The sequence below is a fragment of the Oreochromis niloticus genome, linkage group LG17 (genome assembly GCF_001858045.2).
Source record: "Oreochromis niloticus isolate F11D_XX linkage group LG17, O_niloticus_UMD_NMBU, whole genome shotgun sequence".
In the NCBI taxonomy this organism is placed as follows: Eukaryota; Metazoa; Chordata; class Actinopteri; order Cichliformes; family Cichlidae; genus Oreochromis; species Oreochromis niloticus.
The window spans coordinates 13,052,737-13,076,666 of NC_031981.2; the positions used below are offsets into that span (position 1 = coordinate 13,052,737).

Genomic DNA, 23,930 nt, shown 5'->3' on the forward strand with positions numbered 1-23,930 from the left:
AAACATGTGAGGGAATGTTTACTTGTCCTCATTATGGTAAGTATGGTGAGTGTGTCAGTAACACGGTGTCTGCTGGGAAGCCATGTCAATGCAGAGGTCAAAGTAAAGTGATGACTGTGACAAATTAACTATGAAATAAAAACACACCAACATCGCAGAGTCAAACATGAGGTCACAGACTGAACTAATGGCCTGTTAGACACACAAGGTTTAGCTACGAGTTTTGACCACCCAGCGATGCTGCAAATTACATCCCAATAGCTTTTGGATAATCAGAAAGTGTCACAGCCAGGGACTCTTTGGAGCAGTAACTATGACACAGGAACTAAATAAAGAAACTCAATTCAACAAATTCTCCTGTGAGACAAAGTGAATACAGAATGAGGAATACAAATCTCTAATTACAGCATTCATAACACCCTGAGCCCATTTATCTTATTGTGTGTAGTCCAACTCCTGCACTCCTGTACCACTAAAATATTATTAATGGATCTATATGAGTCATCCACTCTAAATCACTGATTTCTTAGATAAGGGATATCATAAGGATTTACAAAAGATATCTAGTTAAGCTCAATTCTGATGGCTTGTAAAACATTACTGCCCCAATTCAAATCACACCCAACAAGACTTCAGCAGTGAAAGCTCTATTACGACATACTGAATAGAGAGAGTAAAACTGTTCTCTCTTATTTCAGCATATGAGACTGCTATTCCAGATATCCACACGTATTTGGCATTTAAATGCCACAATGGGCTTGTTAAAGTATATTAGTAATAAACATAAGAGAATGCAAGTCATGACAGGTGAACAAAGGTGAAGGGTATGTATTTATATATGTGTGACCGTGGATGTGTCTCTGACTTTCACATCTGTGGAGTCTGCACCACATCTCATCAGTATTCCGAATGAGTGTGTCCTGTTTCCGTCAGACGCCTCATCCCCACCCCTAGCTCTCATCTCAGCGATGCAAGGCACGCGTGTGTCCATGCACAGAAGCATGCACACGCATGGTGTATGTGCTTAAAAGTCAGCTTTGAGACAAATGGGAGAAGCTGCAATAAAACTCCACACAATGACGAAGCGGAAAAGTTTGGTATAATTTGTACTGGAGGAGCCAACAAGCCAGATGTGCTCGGTGCTTTTATCACATTTATCACATGGTTTCATGCTGTTTGGGACTCCACATCCTAAAACTTTTGAGGGAGAAATGAACTATTTTCTAATGATTAGCTTAATTGTTCTAGCAATTCAATCTTCTACTAACTGCTTACTGTTATTTCTTTCTTCCTAATGACCAAAGACACACAAAAAGCATAGAAAAGTTTGTTGGCTATAATACAATAAACTGAAGGTAAATATATAATTTTAACACACAGTGAATTATTATATTAGATTACACTTTGTGAACTTGGAGGGCTACAGATACCTCATTAAATTTACTTTATTCGAATACTGTAACGTTACCTTTCAATGAAGTATGTGCAATGTGTCCACCTCTTGTATGCAGGTTTATGGCAGGGAGCATGAGGAGATATTTCCAGGGAGGTGGTTTTTGCAGACCCCTGATGTGTTTGTCCCCTGTGCGCATCTGTGTGAGTGTGAGGAAGACACAGACAGAAATGTCGTTCTCTGAAGAATTGTGAAAGTAACACAGAAGATTGAATTTTGCTCTTGAACTGTTCAATAAAGTCACCAAGAAGAAGTTTTCTAAGTTGTTTTCTGGCCAATTAGAACATGGCTTCATTGTTCAGCTCTCTTATTTACAGTGAACTGCAATCCTCCCAAACCCCACTGCAATTCAACTTTGACATACAGCTTTCTGAGGGGGGGGGAGAAGGGAGAAACTCTTCTTCGACATGGCCACTGTCCAGTTTGTCAGGTTGATGGTCAACATTGATCACAGGCAATGTTGCATAATGTTACTTTGTAAGATGAAGATGTTTTGGCCTTTGATATTACCTAATTTAAGATTACAATCTTATTTATACACAATACAACTATAAAGCTATTGTGAAATACACACACACGACACACGAGGACCTCTGCTGATCACAAGCGAGCCATTTCCAAATATTGAGCTATGCAGGAGTAGACATCATCAACAACCCAGTTGCAGAGTTAGGTCTGTGGCACCTCAAGAATGTCCAAATGGGAGCTCCAACATCATGGAGCAGGCCTGTTATACAACCACTCTTAGCACTCCAATGTTGCCATGTTACCCCTACCTACAACCGTCACCCAAAAATAGTCCAAGTTTATTTTATACCAAAGCCACTTCTAGGTAGACAGTGGGTCAGACAGATGAATGTTATAGAGTATCTGTTCAATTCTGAAAACACTCTGCTTCTGAAATGTTCCCAGTGTAGTAAGATTTCACTAAACGCAACTTACAGTCCTGAAGCTAAATTAAAAGCACACATTATAAATAGTCACTTATAATGTGTGCTTATATATATTATAAGCACTGACAATAGTCAGCCTAAAACACAAATCCAACAAGTTGAACACAACATATTTAGTTCACCTTCCTGCTGCTCTATGCCATTTTCAGCAATATGACAATTCTGCCTGCTATGTCATTAGCCAATGTTAAGTTGTCATTTAAAAAATCTCAAACAATATCTGCATTAATTTTATAATTGATTAAATTAGTTGATGAAAAGCAGCAAACATTGATCAATTCCTGTCATGTTCAGGCTGGGAGGGTTTCATGTTGGTCTCATGCCCCTCCTGCAAAGACTTTCATGTACTGTCTGCCTCATAACTCTGAGCTTAAAATATGAGCGCCAGTTTTGCAGTCTGCAAATGTCAAACTGGGTTTTTAGATTAGCAAACAGTCTCAAGATAATCAGTAGGTAAGATTTTTCCATAAAACCTCTGGTGTGTTAATGCGAGAAAACATTTAAACATAATAGTGTGTATTGAGTTCTTAGGCTAATTAGGAAAGACCAATGCTCAAAACATTCAGGTAGCTGTTTCACACTTTTAGCTGCTGCTAAATGGTGCTTTTGATTAAATTTGAAAACATGAGATTGTTAGCTGTTGGTAAAGTGAACTCCGCAATTTAGCTTAATGACAGTTTGACACTAAACTTTGCTGTTGTTGGGATTCTGTATCATTAGCAGAATGATGGGAAAATAGTCTTGAACATACCACAAACTGTGCTCCAAACTCCAAGTGTTATGTCTAGAGGTAATAGCTAAAAAGTGAGAGATTTTCTCCAAAGAAACGAGCTTATTTCCCCCAGTCAGAATCTCAGACTAAATATCAGAACAATGACTTAAAGTGGATCAGCTTCCAGTGTTAATTACAACATTCAGCATTTGATGCAAGCAGCTACTGGAGAATACAGTAGGTCACACTCAATACACTGCTGTGTTTATGCTGTGTTTAAACACATAATTAAGCAGTTGATACCCCGTGCATTTACTTTGAGAGTTTTCTTTGAAAATCAATCAAGTTCTTTTTTTTCAGGAAGAATTATTTTCAGGTTTCAGTTACAATACAGACTGTGAACATTGATTATCTAGCTTTTTCATTTCCACTGTATCTTTTGAGTTTTTAGTTCAATTAAACAGAAATACGTCCATTTCAAGGTTGAATTAGTAGATTAAATATTGAAATTAACTCAAAAGAGATGCTCAAAGCCCAAACTAATTTCAAAAGCCAATAAAGAATTCATACAGGCAATATTGATGTCTGAAAATGAATGTAATGGATGTTTCAAAATTCTTGACTGATAAAAATAAATGTAAGCGCAGTAAATGAGTCCAGTCCAGCATTTCGAATGAGAAAAGAAATATCTACCACAGCGTCTCTGAATATTAAAGTTTTTTTTAACTTTTAGAAAAGCGCTGACAGAAATTCTCCCAAGGGTATAAAATATATATAAAATTAGTGGTCCAGGGTGCACGTTGTGATGGCATGATAGAATAGTGGAAAGGTCGATTACAGTTCATCAACATGCTCCAGACAGTGGCTGTCAGCCAGACTCAGCAGCTTGGCGATGTGTGGCATAACAACCGCAGACCCTCTGGGATCCCAATCCAGGATCAGGTTGGATGATGTGCTTGGCTGGGCATGGTTTCCACATATGCCAGGGTAAACTGGGAAACTGCTTTTCAATCCAAAACATTAGGACTCCAGATAATCAATATAGAATAGGACAAAGAAGCCAGATGGAGAGCATTTCATTATCTTCGCTCAGCTCTAAATTAAATGGGATCAAAGGGGATATTGATGCTCATAAAGAATAGCATGCAGTTAAATCTAATGCAGCCAAACACAAGTGTGGCAAATAAAGAAACTTTTTTTTTCTTTTTTACAGCTACCTGAATAAATGAATCAAATATTATAAAGTGGGTTTATCACTTCCTTTGATCCATCTATCATTGTCTCCTAATCTATTCTCTGTGTATCTTTGAATCAAATATCCTTCCTGAATTGTTTCTTTATGCTACAATGGCTCATAGTCTCATAAAAGAAAATCAAATCTGGGAAAGTCACTTAAGTAATGTACCAGCTATGACGCCATATTACTTGAACACAAATAGATTTCATCCCCATAAAGGAAATAACAAAAATATAAGCAAATTAAAAACCAGAAAACAGAGATACTGTAATGATAAGAATCAAGTCTTTGTGTATCTTATTTCTTTGTGCGCTGCCAAGTCTTCTCTCTTTGGGCTGTTTCGTTAACTTACTCATGCATTCTCACTTTTTCTTTCTTGACTTCTGTCTCCATCCGACTGGCTTTTCTTATCACATTGCTCCTCTCCATCTCTTCCTCCCTATCTTTACTTTGAAAAATTTTTATCATCCACTTCTCATGCCAACTCTTCCCTTTTCTTTTACACCTGCTCACTCCCACAGTGCACAGACTTTTGAAGGGCTTAACGTTCCCAGTGAACAGTAAACATTTTACAACATTTTTGGGAACCATAAAGATGAGTTGTATTATCTGAGCTCTACATTTTTTTTTAATAATGTCAGTGACTCACCGCAAAGAAGTACACCTCCTCCTTAGTGGAGATATTTACAAAGTCGCCTTGCTCTCTGCGGCATGCTGCGCTGAATGATGTGTGTGGGTTGGTATAGGGTTTACCGTGTGGGAACACTCGATAGCATTTAAGGGTGAAGTGTTCAGGGTTTGTCAAGTGCATGCGCCCGTGCGTGCAAAAATGAATTTGTGCATCTATATTTTGCAATCTGTCTCGTAACATATTATTACTGTTTTCCTTCCCAGGTATAAGTAAACTATCATTAGTAGCCAATTTTAGAAACCATGTTTGAGTTTTTGCAGACTCATAAGTTAGTTGTGCGGCTTCGTTGAATGTAATTTTCTCACTAAAATCTTAGTATAGTTGGCTTTGCATCACTTAATAAAGTACTCATTTTGTTTTTTGTTTGTTTGTTTTTTAACACAAAAAGATCCAATCCCTTACAGTCATGCAAAATTGTTGCCCTGAGTGATCACTAATTAGTTTTAAAGGTCACAGATGTATGATGCCATTAGTTACTACTGTTGGAAAGCAATGACATTAGTAAAGACTAATTGTTAACAGATTTTGTTGTCTAAGTAATGTGCCAACTAATACAGATTTCAGTTCCAAATACATCTTACGCATCACACCGTGAAATATAAATGTTACATTTCATGTGCATAACACTTTTCAGAAAGCCATGTCTCATATAAAGAAGCCTTACCCTAAACAGACAATGACATGTGCACCATACAGTGCATTATATCATCATAAAGTATTTCTCCCCAGACAAGTGACCCTCAGCGTCTGTTTGTAGTTTTTTTCATCAACACTAATGAAACATCTGTCTGTTGTTTCTCCAACAGAGACACCACCAGTTAATTGCAAATAGATTACTCTGCTAATTATGTCACTTTTCAATGTCCATGTTTGCTTTTGGAAAAACAAAACAAAAAAAGGAAAAGAGGCATAAAAAAGGTGTGTTACAGTTATATATATATATATATATATAAATAAAATCGTACATCTTACAAAAGCTCTTACCTCCTCACACCACCATAACTTGTTGTAACTTTTAGCTCGAAACTGTGGAACACAGTAAATATTCCCAAATGCTGCGTTCCCCTCCCTGCAGTGTTTTGCCAGGTCATTAATGCAGCCACCTTCAGAAGCTGCTTATTTTTGTATCTTTTCTCGACCAAGCAGAACGGAAACAGTCTTCCATGGTCAATGTAATATCTGATTCCTTCTCCCATTTGACCTTGATTTACTACTTCTTAAGGGACTACAAACATAAATAAAGTCTTGAAACTGGTCTTTTGTGAATATATCCCTTATAGGCATCGCTATAGATATAAATGAGGCCCACTTTAGATGCTTTTCAAATTAATATCTCAGCTGTGGGTATCTAAAGAAATCACTTTTGTTCAAATTCTAAGTTTTGCTGAGGTGTGAGAAGCTGTCTGTGTTTGCTTTGATTTAAATTGTACTGTATGAAGCAATAACTTTCCATGGCCATTCTCTAAACCTCCCATCCAGTTGTGCTCGTTTAAAGTATGTGTTACATTCCCCAACTTAGCGTTCTCATTTCGCCTCCAATTTATTTCATTGTTTTTACATTCCTTTAAACCACATATTTAAAGTTACTTTAATGTAGTTTAGTCTACTTAAATATTTCTTCTGTGAACGAATATCACAGTATAAGGGTTGTAAATGAATATCCAGTTGATATCTAGTGTTACACTAATGGACTAAATATGAACGTCGTGCTTGCGGGAACTTTTTTTTACCAAAGCCTAATCTGGTCCTCCTTCTCATGAGTGTCATCACTGGTGTGCATTTTAGGTAAAACCTCTAGACTTAAATTGGTAAAAGTGCGACTTCATTAAAAAAAAATTGACAATTACATTTTGTGAACTGATTTTTCTTTACCTACAAAGAATTCTGCAACCACAGTGGTCTGCACTTTATTGAAATATCTTAATTGCTTCATTCAGGCTCATTTTAGTTGTTTATAGAGCCCAAATGAAAAAAAAAAATGTGTCACTGTCCAAATGCTTATTAATTTGACTGATCACAATTAAATGAATGTGGCTTTGAGGTCATTACTTTCTGTGTGTACATAGAGACCATGGTCATTTGTGTATTACTGTGTGCTTTCTGAGTGTCAGCTTGCATTCATGCCTCTGCTGTGTATTTTTAGCTATTTACCTTGATAAAGAAATAATGAGCTCTGAAAGCTGTCTGTGACCCCCGCATGTCTCAGTATTTCCCGATAAGTAATGCATACTCCCATGCGGCACTTCCTTTGATGAAATGTTGCATTTCTTCTTACTAGCTCAAGCTCATGTCCAGTGTCCAGGGGCAACACTTCATTCAACTGAGATATTCACGGCACAGCCATTAAAAATCAGTTTCATTCACATTTCTCACTTTTTGTCTTTTGTCTGTAGGTGTCTGTGTGTTTGTTTATTTGTTTGGAAGGGCAATCCCCTAAGGCTGGTGGGGCAGAAATGCAGGCTGCATTCAAGGCCTTCACCTTTACCTCCTCTCTCAGTAACATGAGGAAGAAGAGGGATCGAAGGGAGGCTAAAAAGGCAGCTCTGAAATAGTTGTTTCCCCCAGTGTGAAAGAGGCAAAAGGTAGAATGCTACATAGAGAAAGGAAGCAAAGTGTAAAAAAAAAAAAACCAAGAAATGGTCAAGAGGTCAGGACAGAAACTGGGAAAATGAAGTAGCTGATGTAAAAAACAGTGGTTCACAGATTCAGACCTTTCACAACTGCAGAAAAAAATTAAAAGATGAAAAATTGAGCAGAACGAAGCTAACGTTACTTCAAACAGATTTATAGGGTGTAAAAACTAAACTAGTACCTATGAAAGTGATGAAATTGAGATATATTAACTTGAAATTAATGCATATAAAAGGTGACTAACGAAAAGGAGCTGCAAACTTGGAAAGGTGACAAAAATCCAATTGTGACTTTTCAGGATGCATTCATGCTCATATATTGATTACACCAAATTCTGACCCTACCCTCTCCAAAAATTGAGACTCATCAGACCAGGTGATGTTTTTCCAACCTTCTATTCTCCAGTGTGGTGAGTCTGTGTGAACTGTAGCCTTTCCTGTTCTTAAATGAGTGGCACCTAATGAAGTCTTCTTCTTTTTTAAGCTCGGTTTGAATTTCAAGAAGCCATCTTGACCATGTGTACAAGCCTAAAAGCTTGGGTTGTTGCTGTGTGATTGGCTGATTAGATCCTTGTGTTAACGAGCAGTTAAACAAGTGACCAGTAAGAGTACATTTCTATTAGACAATTGCTATATATATAGTCGATGCCCAAAGATGCAATTAGAATTGTAAGAGGTTCCAAAAAGTACTGAAAAAGTGTCTGAATGTCACTTACACATCCACAAAGACAAAAAGAACTTAAAGAATTAGCTCTAAGACTGAAGAGATGCCTATAAACTTCTCTGTATGACATAGCCAAGTTTGAGGCAGATACGTAAATCAGAGAAACTTACATAGTGGAAGCAGTCAAAGAGGCTCTGACTCACAAAGTACCTGTATATACAGAATGACAGTAAAACTCTGCGTCCAGCACACTGTAAGCCTGCAACAAGACATGTGGTAAGCTGCTTAATGTCACTGCAGAACAGAGGGAAGTACAGCAGAGGAAAGAAAGCAAGATAGAGGAATGGGAGAGTATAGATGGATGGATGGACCAAGAGAAAGAAACAGGGATTTGGGCTTATGATAGAATGTCATTGGATGGGTATGAGAGTTGGGCATGACAGCGAAAGAAAGGGATGGGTGTATGTTTGAGAGAGAGTGGGAGCGAAGTAGACAGACAGTGAAATGAAAAAGCCCTTCCAGACAGCTTGTGACAGGCCTAAGTAACCCACCCCCCTCCGAGTCAGTCGCCACATAATCCAGGTAACGTGGCACGAATAATGGATGAAACATCAAACAGTACCCCTTCCCTTCATCCTACCAACCTACCACCTTCAGCTAACCAACTATAGCGTTTGCACCCCTGTCAGCCAGCCAGCCAGCCAACCCATCCCAATCCCCTTTCATGTTACCGCCGTGCAGCATGCTCGAAAAGCTTATCACCGTTGACAAATCCTCTTTTTTCCCCAATATGCTGGGAAAAATAGAACAGAAGAACTCTTTATTGCATAGATTTTTGACACAAAAATAACACTGTTATGTCTAAAATTTATTTGTTTTAATGTGAGGTGGTGGTATATTTATTTCCTTCTCTGAAGGATGGTGGTAGCTAACATGCAGTGAAAAATGTTTGGCGTGCAGGAATGTGGCAGAAAGACAGAGTGTTAGTGCTCCCATGGTGAGAATCTGAAGTGATCTTTACATAAACATGGTGCCCATTAAGTATGGGGAAAGTAATTTGCAGAAGTGACAGATCATTCTGTGTTGTCTGATAATTGCATACGCTGCATCACTGGGGCTGTGAGGGAGACTAATACGGTATGGATGGGGTCGACAATGTAAGATCTAGGCGCTGTTAACGTCTTCCTTTTCTTATCTAGCTAAAAGTCTCAATGAGATTAAAAATCTCTTTCAAGCGAGACTTGGCCAAAAGGGCAGGTGTGTAATGTGTCCGTTGGTGTGAATTTTGTGTGGAAACTTGTTAAAAAACTTCTGTCCCTCCTGGCGTTGCACCTTTAGGATCACAGTTAGTGGAAGTGGTTAAGACATAACTGAAATTGGCAGAGAACCATCGCTGGAGGCTAAGAGGTGGTGGGGTTTTATCAGGGGTTGGGGGAGGTCACAATGAGGCTTGAAAGAGAAGAGAAGCAAGAGAGACAGGTTTGACATCCACCTCCCTGACGTTTGCTGACTTGTTTTTGATAGAGAATGATTTGAGCTCAAGCTTTCCTTTCCTCCTCCTTCCCACTGCCTGCTGCTACACATATCAACGCAATCACACAAACACAAATGGGAGCACACGCTGTTCTGAAGAGTGAGAATTTACCTCATCAGAGCAGCGTCCTCAGGGCCTGAGGGGGGTCTCCTCTGCCCTCCTTTGCCTCTCTCTTTTCCCCTCCTACTCTTTCTGTTTCCCTCTCTCTTTTGCTTCACAGAGCCCCAGAGCCGAGACCTTAATGAAGACGAATGCGAGGAATCAATTTGCGGCATCTTCCCTCCATCTGGCTGGGGCTCGTCTCTGCGCCTCAATTAGCACGGCAGCTGGGGGAGAGCTCCTCCAAAACAGCCCTATTACACACACCAGCGTCTTGCGGAGCAGCTACAGGCTACAGGCACTGCTGACAGAGAAATGCATCAAAATGAAAAGAATGTGCTACTTAAAACTTAGCAGCGAAAATATGTTTTTCTTCTGAACCAAGGAGTGAAATAACAGCTTTGCCAAACTCCACTCTGCGCCATTTAATGTCCTCTAACAACCCAGCTGATCAACAACAAAGAGAATAAGTGACTCAAGTGAAGTATTTAAGTTATATTACCATTTATGGCTTGTTGAGGAGGCAAATTTGGAATCTTCACATAAGCCAGTTATAGATATAAGTTAGAGCCTTTAGAGATATAAAGACGTGCAACTGTGCAGCTGTCCTGTTCTAGTTAGACCACGAGGAAATATGGAAGCACAAATCAATAATTACACTAATGGTGAGAACCAAAGCTGAAAATGCTCTTAGAGGCCTTTTTAGGATTCATAGGCTCACACTGTTTTTTTCTACAAGACAGGAGAATCCACCGGGGTCTCAGCTACAACACAGAAGATAAACCTACCTATATATAGCTAAAAGGAGCAGTGTATGAAGATTAGGTTGCTCGCTGAGCTGAGAATTCATCTCTGTTCTGTGCTTACTTGTCGATTCGACAGATACTGAATCCAGGACTGGCTGCCACCCAGACACGAATACAAATACCAGCATTTAGTGTCGTTACAATCTGCTGTTTCTCTGGATTATATCAGTGTAAGTGGAGCATTACGCAACGACCAAGATTGACCAAATATTGACATGCCGTTATCCAACTGTTGGCGTCCATCATCCTGCATATTGTATTAGCATGAAGCTAACAAATAAGGGCAATGTAGTATACTGCCAATATCTAGTTTAATCTTGGGCATTTACAGTGTAAGCTTGTTATGATGACAAGCTTGGCAATGGATGGCTGGGGCAGATTTTAACACCAGACTAAAGAGCTCAGGCAGACAGAAGCTCCGTTCCTCAGAGGGACAGCTCATTCTAAATGGGCCTACAGAGGCTCAAACAGAGGATGCCTAGTGTGGCCTGGTACGGGAGGTGATCAGGGGACTTCTTGAGGGTATTTAGCTCGAAAGGCCTAATTAACTGAGCAAGAAAGCAAGTAAGCTCACTATTTGCTCATTTGTTTGGCAGTAGCTTGCCCCAGGGTAGATGAATTGCCTTTAAGGTAAAGGAAAATTGAGACGCAAAGGAAAATTGAACTCTGGCGTGAAGTAAAGTCTATACTTTGTCCAAACACTTTAAACCTAATTTTGTTTCTCCAAATCAAGTGTTGCTTTTAACTAGTGAATATTTAATTCTCCCAATCTCTCTCTCTCTCACAAACACACACACACACAATTGATGGAAGGTATACTATCATCAAACATTCTCACACACTGAACAGTCCCTTATCAAACTGTGTAGGTGTACACTCACCTAATTGAGCCCCCCACCTCATGTAGGTTTTGCGTGCGATTCACAACAAGCCTCCACCATTGCTCTCTCTCTCTTTCAGTATCTCTTTACTCCTACTCTCTCACCCTCCCACTCTTTACTTTTATTGATGCTCAGAACTAACATTCTGCAGATATGTTAAAGCATTAAAGTATAAGGTGATTTCAGTCTGACTTTGATGCTCCACAGCCCGTGGTTTGCAACAAAAATATGCACTGAGTTGGTGGCTAAGGCAGGTTAGCAGCTAGACATAGCTGCCTTCAGTTTATGCTTAGCAGCAGTCACAATCACACGCATTGCACAACACACACACACACACACACACACACACACACACACACACACACACACACACACATATATATATATATATATATATATATGTATATATATATATATATGTATAAAGCCATACATGTGTACACAGTCTGGCTTTAAAATCCCTCCCTTCAGTACCTCTAACAGCATGCCCTGCAGTGATAGATACACACGCGGCTGGATGAGCCGTACTAATCTCCACAGGGATCAGAGATGGGGAAGACCCCCTCATGCCAACATAGAATAACCTCTGATGTCTATGTCTATGAGTGACTGAGTGTGCATGTGTGTATCTGAGTGTGTGTGTGTGTGTGTGTGTGTGTACCAGTGCTGATGAGTCAGAGTGAACACTGAGTCCTGCCTCTGGGGCAGTACTCCTCCTTGGCAGTGCCTTTGTCAGCATTACAGACATTTCAGCCAAATGTCAAGCATGCTACCTCTTCTACACATCTGTATTTAGATTTGCATGTGTGTAAAACTGTTTTTGCACGAGTGTATCTCCTCCAGTTTAAATATGCATAAAGCCTCACAGGTCATCAGTAATTTTCTCTCACAGGTGTGCCTTGGACTAACTTTTTTTATCACGTTTTTTCCTGGCAAAAATCTAGGCTTCTTCTAGTTTCAGAAGGAGATATTTTTGCAAGATTGTTCATTACTTTTGTGACTGTGTAACAGTCGGGGAATGAAACTAACATACAAGAAACCTCGAGCCAAATTCAGTGTTCAAAGTAACAAGTACAATGCTCAGTGTGCACACTGAACCACCAGGGTGCCCTTGATAATGATTAAAAAGACCCATGAGGAGGTTAAAAAAAACATACTGCAGCACGATACTTTCACTGTATGTCCCACCATGCTTTATGGTGTTGCCACCTCCCCCAGCCACTCCACCACGGAGTATCTACACTCTCTCTGAAGTCAGTCCACACCAATTAGCCTTTGCTACAAGCTCTGCCTTCACACTGTCAGTGCAGATCACCTGCTAGTTCAACACTGCCTATTAAAGGCCGAGATGACTGAACATGGAGGTGGGTTGAGGAGGTTTTCTCTCAGGAGTGGTGCTTGTTCACTCACTGCATGTTTGACTCAACCAGTTAGATACAACTGCACCAATTTTCAGAGTTTATAACTAATTTTTTGCCTTTTCTCCATTTTCTTTGTCAAATTTAAGGTGAGGAAAGAACAGGAAAGGAAATGAGGAAGTATCTGTACTTTTGGCGATGTGTTTGAAAGAGTGTGAGGGGAAAAGGATGATTAGTCTTTGTTGGTCTGTGCAAATAGAGGCATAGAAAGTAGCCATAAGAAAGCTGCATCTCTGCTGCCCCTCTCAGGTAATGACGATAAACTGCACACCCTCTTCTGGGAGCTTGAAATGTGTTTTGCAGACACTCTCTCCAGTCTTCGTGCCTCTCATATTTCCCTTCTGGCAGTTTCTTTCTCCCGTTTCTCCATCATTTGGTGATGCCTCTTCTTTGGATACCCATTTTCATGTTGTCTCTTTCATAGCTTCTAATCTCTATGTCCTTGTCCTGTGCTCCTTTCCCCTCCCCCTCTCTCTGCTGCAGCACTATGGAATGGATGTCCATGGGTTAAACATACCTGTTAAAGCAAGCTCAAATAACCTGTCAGCAGAAACAAGTTAATAAAGAAGTAGTAGACTAAGGAAAGATTAAAAAAAGTACAAACAACAATTTCCACTAAGGCAGTGATGCACTTCTACATTCCATTGTGTAGACTGGAATCTATGGATACGAAATTGAAATGTTCTCGTTCATTTTTCCCCAACAACTTCACATAATTGAACTGGAGTCACATTACTGGGCTAAGTCATGGAAGTCCACAAGAGACCAATAACAAGGACCACTGGTAATGACAAAATTAATTAAATGCTGAAAGCCATTGGAGAATAGGCATGTTTTCAGTGTAGCCCAGCATCAAATTAAAGAACTGCAGTATCTCCAGAAATCCATGATTACAAATCCATTAAAACCATGCTAGCCCTCTTAGTGATTGGAGGTAAGGACCAACAAATGTAAACCATGCAGTACTGAAAATTTTGTTGCGTCTTGCAAACAAACCCAAATAACCCATGAAAGAAAAACAACTCACTGGACTTGAAGATATATAGATCTAACACCCATATATTTAGAGGTTTACACCCCAATAGTTCAGCTTTTTCAGGCCTACTTAAATATCTTACCAGAGCAACCTGAAAAATACCACCTGGGAATACCAAAATCTTCACATTATATTATCTTTGACCCGCTTTTTGTTAGTGCTGGTACCAAAACAGGGTCACCTTAAAAGCCTTGGTGTCTTACAAAACATCTGTTTCACAAAATGGATGACTGAAGAATAAATAAATAAATAAATAAATAAATGACTGAAACACCATCTGTGTAGTGCTTTGAAAACCTTTTATGACAGTTTAACAATGTCAGACAACCCGTGCCTTTGGTACTTACAAGAGGACGGTCATGGCAATAAGATGCCTTAATGCCTTAATTATTCCAAAGGTTGGGAAATCACAGAAAGAAATTTAATAAGTGTATCTGAAGAAAGTAAACATATTTGGTCTTAAGAATTTAGATCTCCTGTGGATTTGAAATAATGTTAAAATGATGCTTTCAGGAGAGGGGCTTCAGCAGCGCTGTCCTTGGTACTGAAACTACATGCTGACTGAGTTTGGAGCTGTCAATTGTGCTGAAAACTAAAGCGTAGAATTACCAAGCTCAAATCTCATATTCACAACTTTCCTACATGACAAAATATGAATCTCAGTGTATTGCTTTTAATCTCTGGTTTTCTTATGTATAGTCACAACAATCGGATGACAAAATTGACTTTTTAGTGCCACAGCATTTGCGGTAAAGCAAATGTCTGCTGGTGTGCTGCTGTGCTGTTCTTGGGTAGTCGGAGCTTTACAGCAATGCGGTGACAGCACCACAGCTAAGTACACAGTCTTGGGAAGATGTACTTAGAGCTTTAGTGGCGTATGCTAGACAGCAAAAGCTGACTACGGAGTACTGAGCACCACAGGGATGCCAACGGGAGACACGAGAGGGAGCAAGACAGAGGGAGACGAAAAGGAGGGGAGAGAGGGAGGAGGGAAGGAAGGGGTGACAGAGGAGCTTCCATTACTAAACAGAGAGAACATTAAGAAGATTTAATTTGCCTAATGACAAAGGCAGATTCCTAAATGGCTGCGCACTATATTGTAGTGAAGCATATTCCATTAGTGCAATACATCTCTGAATATTTAGGTCTGGCTCCCTCCTTCTCCTTCCTTCCCTTTAGCTTTTTTGCTTATACCCCTCTGTGCCAGTTTTTCCATTACATAATATTGCGGACAAAAAGTACATAGAGGCTGGTGCATGTGCACCCATGCTCTCTTTGTGTCTCTACTTCTCTATCACTTCAGTGCCCCTACCTCATCGCCATCCCAAACACATATACATGGCCAAGGCAAATAAAACAATAAAAATAAAACAAATGCTATTATTCATGCACAGATGCACACTAAAATGCAAAGAGACACATGATTACCGCGACTACAACAAAAGCAAATAGAAATTGTTGTTGTGTTTCACACACTCATTCAAATCAACGCAGCATGCGATTAAGATCAAAGCTAAGTTTACGTACCTAGCTCCAGGGTGTGGGTAAAGCGTAGGCATTCATAATTGATGGCAAACACACGCACAAAAGGGCCCAAACTTCATATTGCCAAAGTAACTTTAACATTACTGCCGCCAGAACTCGAACTGAGCTAAAATGGCCAAACACAAAAGAAATCTACATTATGTCATGCAGAAACCTCGGGCCAAACAAACAGCAAACAGCACATTAGTCCTCAAATGCGTCATGTTATTCATTGTGCAGAGGGAACATGTTCATCATTGCTATCATTTTATAGGAAAGATGAATCATTGTGTTTATTAAACCTCGGTTCTTGAAGCTTGTGTTTTTGTTAGGCTTCATTTATTTTAGGAAGTGCTCTAATTTGTTGCACGTAAGCAACTCGTTTTTCTGAATTAGTGGACTAATCATGACTAATAATAATAAATCTGAGGATTTGGTTTTGCTAGACCAGAGAGTGGTGCGAGGGCTCTCATTCATTACCATTATATTCTTTCCTGCATAGCTAGCCTTTCTTTTAGGGGTGTCCCATATGACCTTGCTTACTGCAGCTGAGTTTAAGATTAAAGATTAGGCTGGAAGAATACAACTGGGGGGGATTTAGATTGTTAAAGAGAATCTGCAGTTTTAAGCAGGGAGGCCAAAGAGAAAGGAGAGGTCTTAAAAGATACATTAAAGCTGAGCCACAGCAGTATTGAGGGATGAGGGGGGGGGGAAAGGAAGAGGCAAGGGCATGGTGTGTGTTCACACTCGCCTCTTTGTATGCCTTCAGCTAGAAGTGGTGGGAGGGCTTTTGTTTTTATTCCAACATAATTGTTAATCCACTAATTGGCCCTAATTACCTGATGGTTCTAATTGGAACCCTTGATACTAGAAGAAGTGCCCTCCTGATTATCAGCAGAGAGTCATAAAAAGACCCCTAGTTGGCTCAGGGGCATGCATGTCTACATATTTATATATAGTTTTAAACAACTATGTTTATACATTAAAGACAAAGAAAAGCAGAAATGAGATGATAACTGTAGAACATGCTCAGTTTACTTCTGTCCCTTTCTGCTTCCTTTTCTCTTTCTTCTGTCTTCTTTTCTCATTTTTCCTCCTTATAATGATGAGGGGTTGACATGGCAGAGGGCTTGCTCGGTTAACCAGCTTATGTAACCGTGCCCTGGCGGCTTGGAGGATGTGCTGACAGCAAGCTTTCTCAGCGTCATTAGCAGAGTTACATAGCTGGCTCTGAAAAAGAGGGAGGAGCAAGGGAGACGGAGAGAAAAGCAGAGGGAGGGAAGGAAAATAGGAAAGAAAATCTGACTAGGGAAGTTGAGACTAGGGCAAAGGAATCGGCAGGGAGAGGTAGCTAAAGATAGAAGAGGGGGTGTGTTTGAAGCAATGAAGGCTGCCATGAGCTATGGGACCTCCAGGAGGTCTATCCCAACTCTCCCAGCTGAGCATCTAACTCAAACACTATTCATACACCAAAATCTCGCTTACCTTTTAACCTATTTTTTCTACACTCACTGAATTCTTACTGCAGCAATGCAGCAGAACGGCCTCTCTTCCACCTATTGTTTTTTTGTCTCAAAGGAGACAGACATGAAAGCAGGAAAAAAAATTGCTTTTCTCCCATCGGGCACTCATACAGCATCCTATCGTGCCCGACATCAGAGGCAACAGAAAAGCAATTCACATGCAAATACCAATCTCCCTGTGTACTGAACACAGATTAGGAAAACAGCAACCTTGCATCACAGACCCCGAACAATGTTGGGGAAGACGTGTCAGATAACACTGATGTAACACGTCGAAAACATCAAACAGAAACGGAAACCGCGTGACAGAGGAAGCCGTCAATCAAAATGTCTGAACTGCAGCATCTTGTGAGGATCAAACAGAGTATCAAGATTCTATACCACATGAGCTAACTGTTCTTTCACGTTCTGCAAGGAGAGCAACGAGTAGATTGCAGTTAGTGCAATCAACACATCCTTTTTTGATTCGGCTATAAAGCTGCCTTCCACATAAAATTAAATACTGCAACAGGAGTAGAATCAGCAGCCAAAATCTTTCTGAGCAGTTATGACCAGTTTAAATTAAGCTACAGCAGCAATTATTTCTTGGCTACGGACCTGGAGGGTGATAGGAGGCACAGAGGCACCATAATGAGGACGATGAAGTAATGATGGAGGAAAACGACATTGATATGAAATTGATAGGGTGAAGCAAAAACACACCTACAGAACTATATCTTTCCTGTTTTTCTGGGGGGTCTTTTTTTTAATCCAACGTACACAACCTAAAACTCCATAAAACACAGACACACACACACCCACACTCCTTTTCTCTCCCCTGTGTGGTTTAGCACAAGCAGCTTGGCAGCTGCTGTCTGTTTACGTGTTGGTATTCAAGTTGAGAATGATTGGTGGAAGGCCCAGCCCACAGAGAGCTGCTAGCAGAGAGCCTGGATAAACATCCACTGGGCACAGCACAAAGACAGAGAGCGGGAAGAGAGACGCTGGGATAGACTCTAAATCTCCAATACACTTACCACCAGCAACAGTAGCAGCAGAAGAGGCACAAAATCCCCTATTCTTAAAACTTTGATGCTGATGGGAGATGCTAGAACAATCTGATGCACTTTTTCTTCAAGTGGTGACAAAACAGATGAGTTTGAAGGAAAATTTGTTTGGGGGCGGGGGCATATTTAAGGAAGTGCAAAGAGGATCTACAAGGAGGAGTATGCGGCAGGTCTGCTCAAGGAATGAGACGTGTGAGTGAATAAGAGTATATACTGTTTACATATGGGAGAGAAAAGAGGGAGACTAAGAGACTGACATATGCATTTGTTTATATGGTTGATGCAGTAAATATGGTTTGAGAATCACCAGTCAGTCAATACCTTCAGCTCTGACAGCTTGCAGTTCTCCTGCCTTTTTTTGATGTTCCTCTCATCCTATCACAGATGTACACAAACACACACTGCTGTTACTAATTTTGCTTCTCTCTTTCTCCCTCTCTCTCTCTCTGAACCCACTTCTTTTCACTACCGCTCCCATCGCTGCTCCTTCCCTTTTTCTCCAGAGGGGGATTTCTTTGGGACAAGTGCCATGTCATGGTTTTGTGGTTACATAACGTCTGGTTTGTCTGGTTGTGTGTGCGTGCGTGAGAACCTGGATGTCTGCACACTGCAGTGACGTCACAGATAACAGGCTTAACTTTGACAAGCCCCCCCCCAAATGCCTCGGGGCAGTGCAGTGACACCATTTCAACACAAAACCGCAGAAACATCCCACAGCAGTGCTTAACACAGAGAGCAACTGCTGTGGGCTGATGGTGAATCTGACATCTCCACAGTAATGACTGCAACCTCAATACATTAAAAAAAACACTAATAGAATTGTGGAAAATTATTCAGTAGCAGGCTACAAATGTATTGGCTTCATCCAGCTGATTTGGGTTATTGATACATATACAAAGATCCATATATATGAAGATCTATGAAGATAAAATTGCATCACATGGTTATTATTTTATAAATTCTTCCTTTATGTATAATGTGTCTCTACTGCTCTCAGAATTTATATTTTTTTACGGGTGTGATGAGTTTTATTAATTTACTATATACAAAAAATGGCCAGCCACTGTGATGTCACTCTGTATTTTAACTCTGACAAAATGTAACATATTAATTTGTGAGGTTAATCTATTCCAATAAGAAACATCTTTTGTGTCTAAAGCATGTTTTAAACTGTCCTCTGACAAGACTCAGGATTCAGGCAATGAAGAAAATGGAGTTTTCAAATGTGTACAAATATAGTACCCAAACTACCTAACTAGCTGTTTTCTTGCCTAGAGATAACCACGTGACCAGCAAAAATAAAAGTAATCAAAAAGTTTAAAAAATATATAAATAAATAAAAGCCATCAGTGCTCCCCTCCCCCTTTCGAGTAGATGCACACATGGTATAAATGTGAAAATCCTAGGTTATTGTCAGAAAAGTTACCTCTGACCTTGAGGTCAAGGTCACCGGGATTGGAACTCATCTTAGTCTTTTAGCAGATACAGCTATGGTATCAATTTTACAATCCTACATTGCCTCATTCTTGAGTTACTGTCACATACTTAGGTGTCCACGCTGTCCCACCGCCCGGCGGGATGACAACAGCCTCTTTCGGCTGAGGGTTAAAAATGACTCCAGACAGTGCTACAGTCGTTTTTTTCCTGATTTAGTTTTTTTTTTTCTTTGTTTTTCTTTGTCCAATTAAAATTTATATTTACTAAATAAATTATAAATGTTATATTTATTTTTCAGAACTTCTCAGAGACTCTATTGTGTCAACAGACTTATTTTGGACATTATATATATAAACACATCAAAAAGTATGTTTTTATTTTTATATTTCAATTTTAATTATTTAAAGAATTTCAGGTGCATGAAGAGGTAATCAGATTTTGCACAAAAAACAAAACAGTTTCATTCAACAAACTTTTAATCACCCAGTGACTGTGTGTAGTTTATCTTTGGATCCTGTCATGGGTTCAAATCCTAAGGTTAGGAATCACTGCCTCAGATTTACTGATGAAGTCTGAGGCAGTCTTTTTGTGATACCCACAACTGTTAGACTCACTCAAATTCAATTATTTGACCCACTTCTGTTTCATAAGAAGTGAAGGCCTATGATTTTACTGGAAGTCTCAAAGCAAGTTGAAAAGTGGACAATACAGTGATAAAGCGTCGCCTCAGGGCCAGAACACTGCCAAATGAAGACTCCTCCTAAGCCAGTTGGTACTCACTGTGCTTTGGCTGCTGAAAGAACATCTCTAGAAGAAGGCGAGAGAGGGAGAATGAGAGATGTGAGAAATGCTACTGATTTTCTATTCTGTGTGAGGTACGCCGCCTATGTGCGTGCATCTCCTGCAAATTTTTGTGTTTTTTCACAGCTTCTTTTAAGTAGCACACTGCAGGCAAACACAAATATCCCTGAGGCTGAAGTGGAGGAAGGGCTTGAAAATGGCACAGAGAGAATCGATTAGGACGCACACACACACTTAACGCCAGATATTCCCTGGTTGGTACGTGCGTGCACCCGCTTTTCTCTCTCTCTCTCACACACACACACACACCTGAATATATGTTATACAAGATCTACCCAGTGCTCCCTTGCTCTTCAGTACTTACCCTCTTACATTTCTCATTCAGAGTCTCTCATTTTCTGCCATTTTCACTGGTCTGCTACCTCTCCCCTCTTTTTTCCTCCACATATCAACACCCCTTTCTTACTATTATTTTCCTCAACACACGAGAGACACTTCCGTTCTCTCACTCTTCCTCTTTTGACTTTGATGAATTATTCTCTCTCCCTGTAGAGTCCAATTATATCTGACAGAATAGATTCTATGCCACCGATGTTTACCAAGCTAACTAGACATTGCCAGGACAGCGCTGCTGGTTACAACGTGGCTGTCACTTACTTGGATGAACTGAACGTATGAAACATTAAAGTGGGGTCTTAGCTGCCAGTGGCAAAAGGAAACATGACAAAGTGAGCCAAACTGTCGACAAAATGTCACTGTTAAGTGGAACAGTGAAATATCCTTCAGTGTTTCATCTTGAAGCCAGCCTGTAGGTAAATTCTTCAAGGCATTTCTGACATATTGACGAAGGTATAGAGGTTGATTTTTTAATTTTAACAAGGACTTTTTTTCTTTATCAACTCAACTCAACTCCCAGGATGACAGAAAAATAAACTGATTAATAAGAAAACTCTGAGCACTGGCTGTGTGTGGCTGTGTTGTTTTTTTAAAGAACAAAAAAACAAAAAGAAGATTTGATTTAGTCTGCTGCCAAGCTGCACTCGCCATGTTTGTACGGCTGCTTTTCAGTGCACTTTGTGTTTTGTAAATCACTTTGGATAAAAGTGGTTGTTAAATTATAGATTAAGCACAAACCAGAATTGCACTTGTGATGAAATGATTTCTTTTTAAGAGATCCTGGCAGACACACACATCGATGCCGGCTGGCTGACAACTGGGTGCAGGTGGTCAGAGCTCAGCAGTGTTTGATTAGGATTTCTACATAATGAGTGGATACTCATAAACTCATATACAGACAGAAATTCAAGCAGACAGAGAGACACACAAACACTTGTCTTTCTGTGCTTGTGGGGATTATTCTGACTATATTCACTTGTTACTCTCATTAAAACTGCATGGTAAAAATTCACCTTCACCTTTGGGGGTCTTGAAACTCCCCCCAAAGAAACTGCAGTGCATTTGTCCACAGGAAGTTAGACCCTAAAACTTCCACTATAAGCAAAAGTAAGCAAAAATGTACTGTATTTGGCATGAAGTCAAACTACTGGTATTCAAGAGATCGTTCAGGTTTACTTTCAGTTACTGACTAATCTTGATGAACTAAACCATTTGTAAAATAGAATAAAAACTGTAAATAGAGAAATTTTTAATGTTTTACAAACCGTTTTGGGCAACTTCCAGCCAGTTCCTTATTTCTCAAGTGGTTTCCAGAACACACTTAGCACAGTTTTTACATTGGTCCTTCCATACGTCCTCCCATTAGTCCATACTATACACTGACATTAGAACAGTAGCTTTGACTCCCTTCGGCTGGGTTTCTTTCGCCTCCTGGTCTCAAACAATCTTTTGTGTAAACGGCAAATGTGTTAACCAGTACACCATCTAGCCACCGTTCTACTCATAAGTCTAGCAGGACACTGGGGATAGGGTGACAATAATTTATCTAAGGTGATTATAAGCAAAAAAGCAGGGTACAACCTCAGCAAAGTAGCTAATATCATAGCACTAACATATATGCACAAATGGATGAAAATCCAAAGTAAACAGTTTTAGTAAGATGTTGGTTCCACCATATACCACCAGAACAGCTTTAGTGCACACTGGGATTGACTCTACAAGTATCTGGAACACCAATCCTCCAAAACATATTCTTTCATTTGCTGATGATTGATGATTCTGGAGTACAAAATATCCCATATGTGATGCTAGAGACCATAGCAAATAATTCACCATTCATTGTGCCCATGTAACCTATGAGTCCTGCAATAGGTCACTCTCATTACATTGGAAATGTTCCATCATAGGATAAGGTGGATTACTTATAACTCACACAACTTGCTATTGATTTGGAGTGACCCATTCTAATGAGGGCACATGACCCAACCCATTCCAGCAGTGTTACAGATTTTATATGGACACACACACATATACTATATAGGTATGTATATAAATAAAAACAGAAAAACTCTTCATGAAAATGTACTCAGCTGTGGGATAAAAAAAGGCAATTCTGAAGAGCATTGATCTGCCTTTGTGAAATATCAACTACGCATTCAGCCACACTTGGCTGAGCCTGCCAATCGAACTCAGCAAGTCACGAGGAGCATGTGAGAGTGTGTCTGCACACATGTGTAGGAAGGCGGGTAGTGAAAAGACACTGTATCAGCTATCCAATAAAAATGGGATTATGGGAATAAGATAGGTGAGTAAAGTGATGTCTGCAGTCTTTGGTTCAACATTAGTGTGAAGCTAAGGCAATCTTTTGGCAGTGTACTCACGCAAACTCTGACAGGCTTTCCTCTGAGTTACCCATGCCCGGGGAAATGTGCTGAGTTAAGAGTGCTTCATTAAATCCTCTCACACATAAACACTCACTGCTCCTTTACTCGCTATAAACGTGCAGGTGCAGAAACACATATTAGTACAAGTGCATACACACCTGAAATACATACACACAGAGACGGGACCCTTGACACCCACACAGTAACTTAGCTGGCACACTTCTTCCACCTAACTGTTATTGCATTGGCTGTATGATGTAATGACCAGCAAGGTTTTGACTCCTGTTCTTGAGGGCTTAAAGACATCATGGGCTTTCATTCAACAGAAAGGGACATACCAAGGTCAGTAAGGATCGAGCCTCAGTGAAGAAACTAAACTGAGGCATAAAACAAAATGGGATTGAAAGGAGCAGAGAAGCAGTTTAGTGCCTGTTTGAGTAAATAAATGCCAATAAATCTTCAATAAATCTGAAGTGTTTTAAGAAGCACATCTTCTACATATTTAAAAACAGTAGATAAAGAAAATTTTCACAAACACAATATACTTTTAAAAGTATTGGCCCCAGAACACTAAAATCTCAATAAGCATGAATTAGAATTATTACCTTTGAAAAAAAGCTGGCTATCCCAGCTGCCATACTGCAAGAAGCAGGTCACACCCCAGACAGGTCTCTAGCCTGTCGCAGGGCCAACACAAAGAGACAG

At 39.9% G+C, this 23,930-nt stretch overlaps 1 long non-coding RNA gene across 1 annotated transcript in view; it reads right to left on the reverse strand.

Annotated features, from left to right (window-relative positions):
- LOC102076830 (uncharacterized) overlaps window positions 1–23,930 on the reverse strand; it is a 79,633-nt gene that overhangs the window by 29,441 nt on the left and 26,262 nt on the right. Inside the window, exon 4 of the long non-coding RNA XR_266124.4 lies at window positions 1,469–1,592. This is a non-coding gene — a long non-coding RNA (uncharacterized LOC102076830). The remainder of the gene's footprint in view (window positions 1–1,468; window positions 1,593–23,930) is intronic.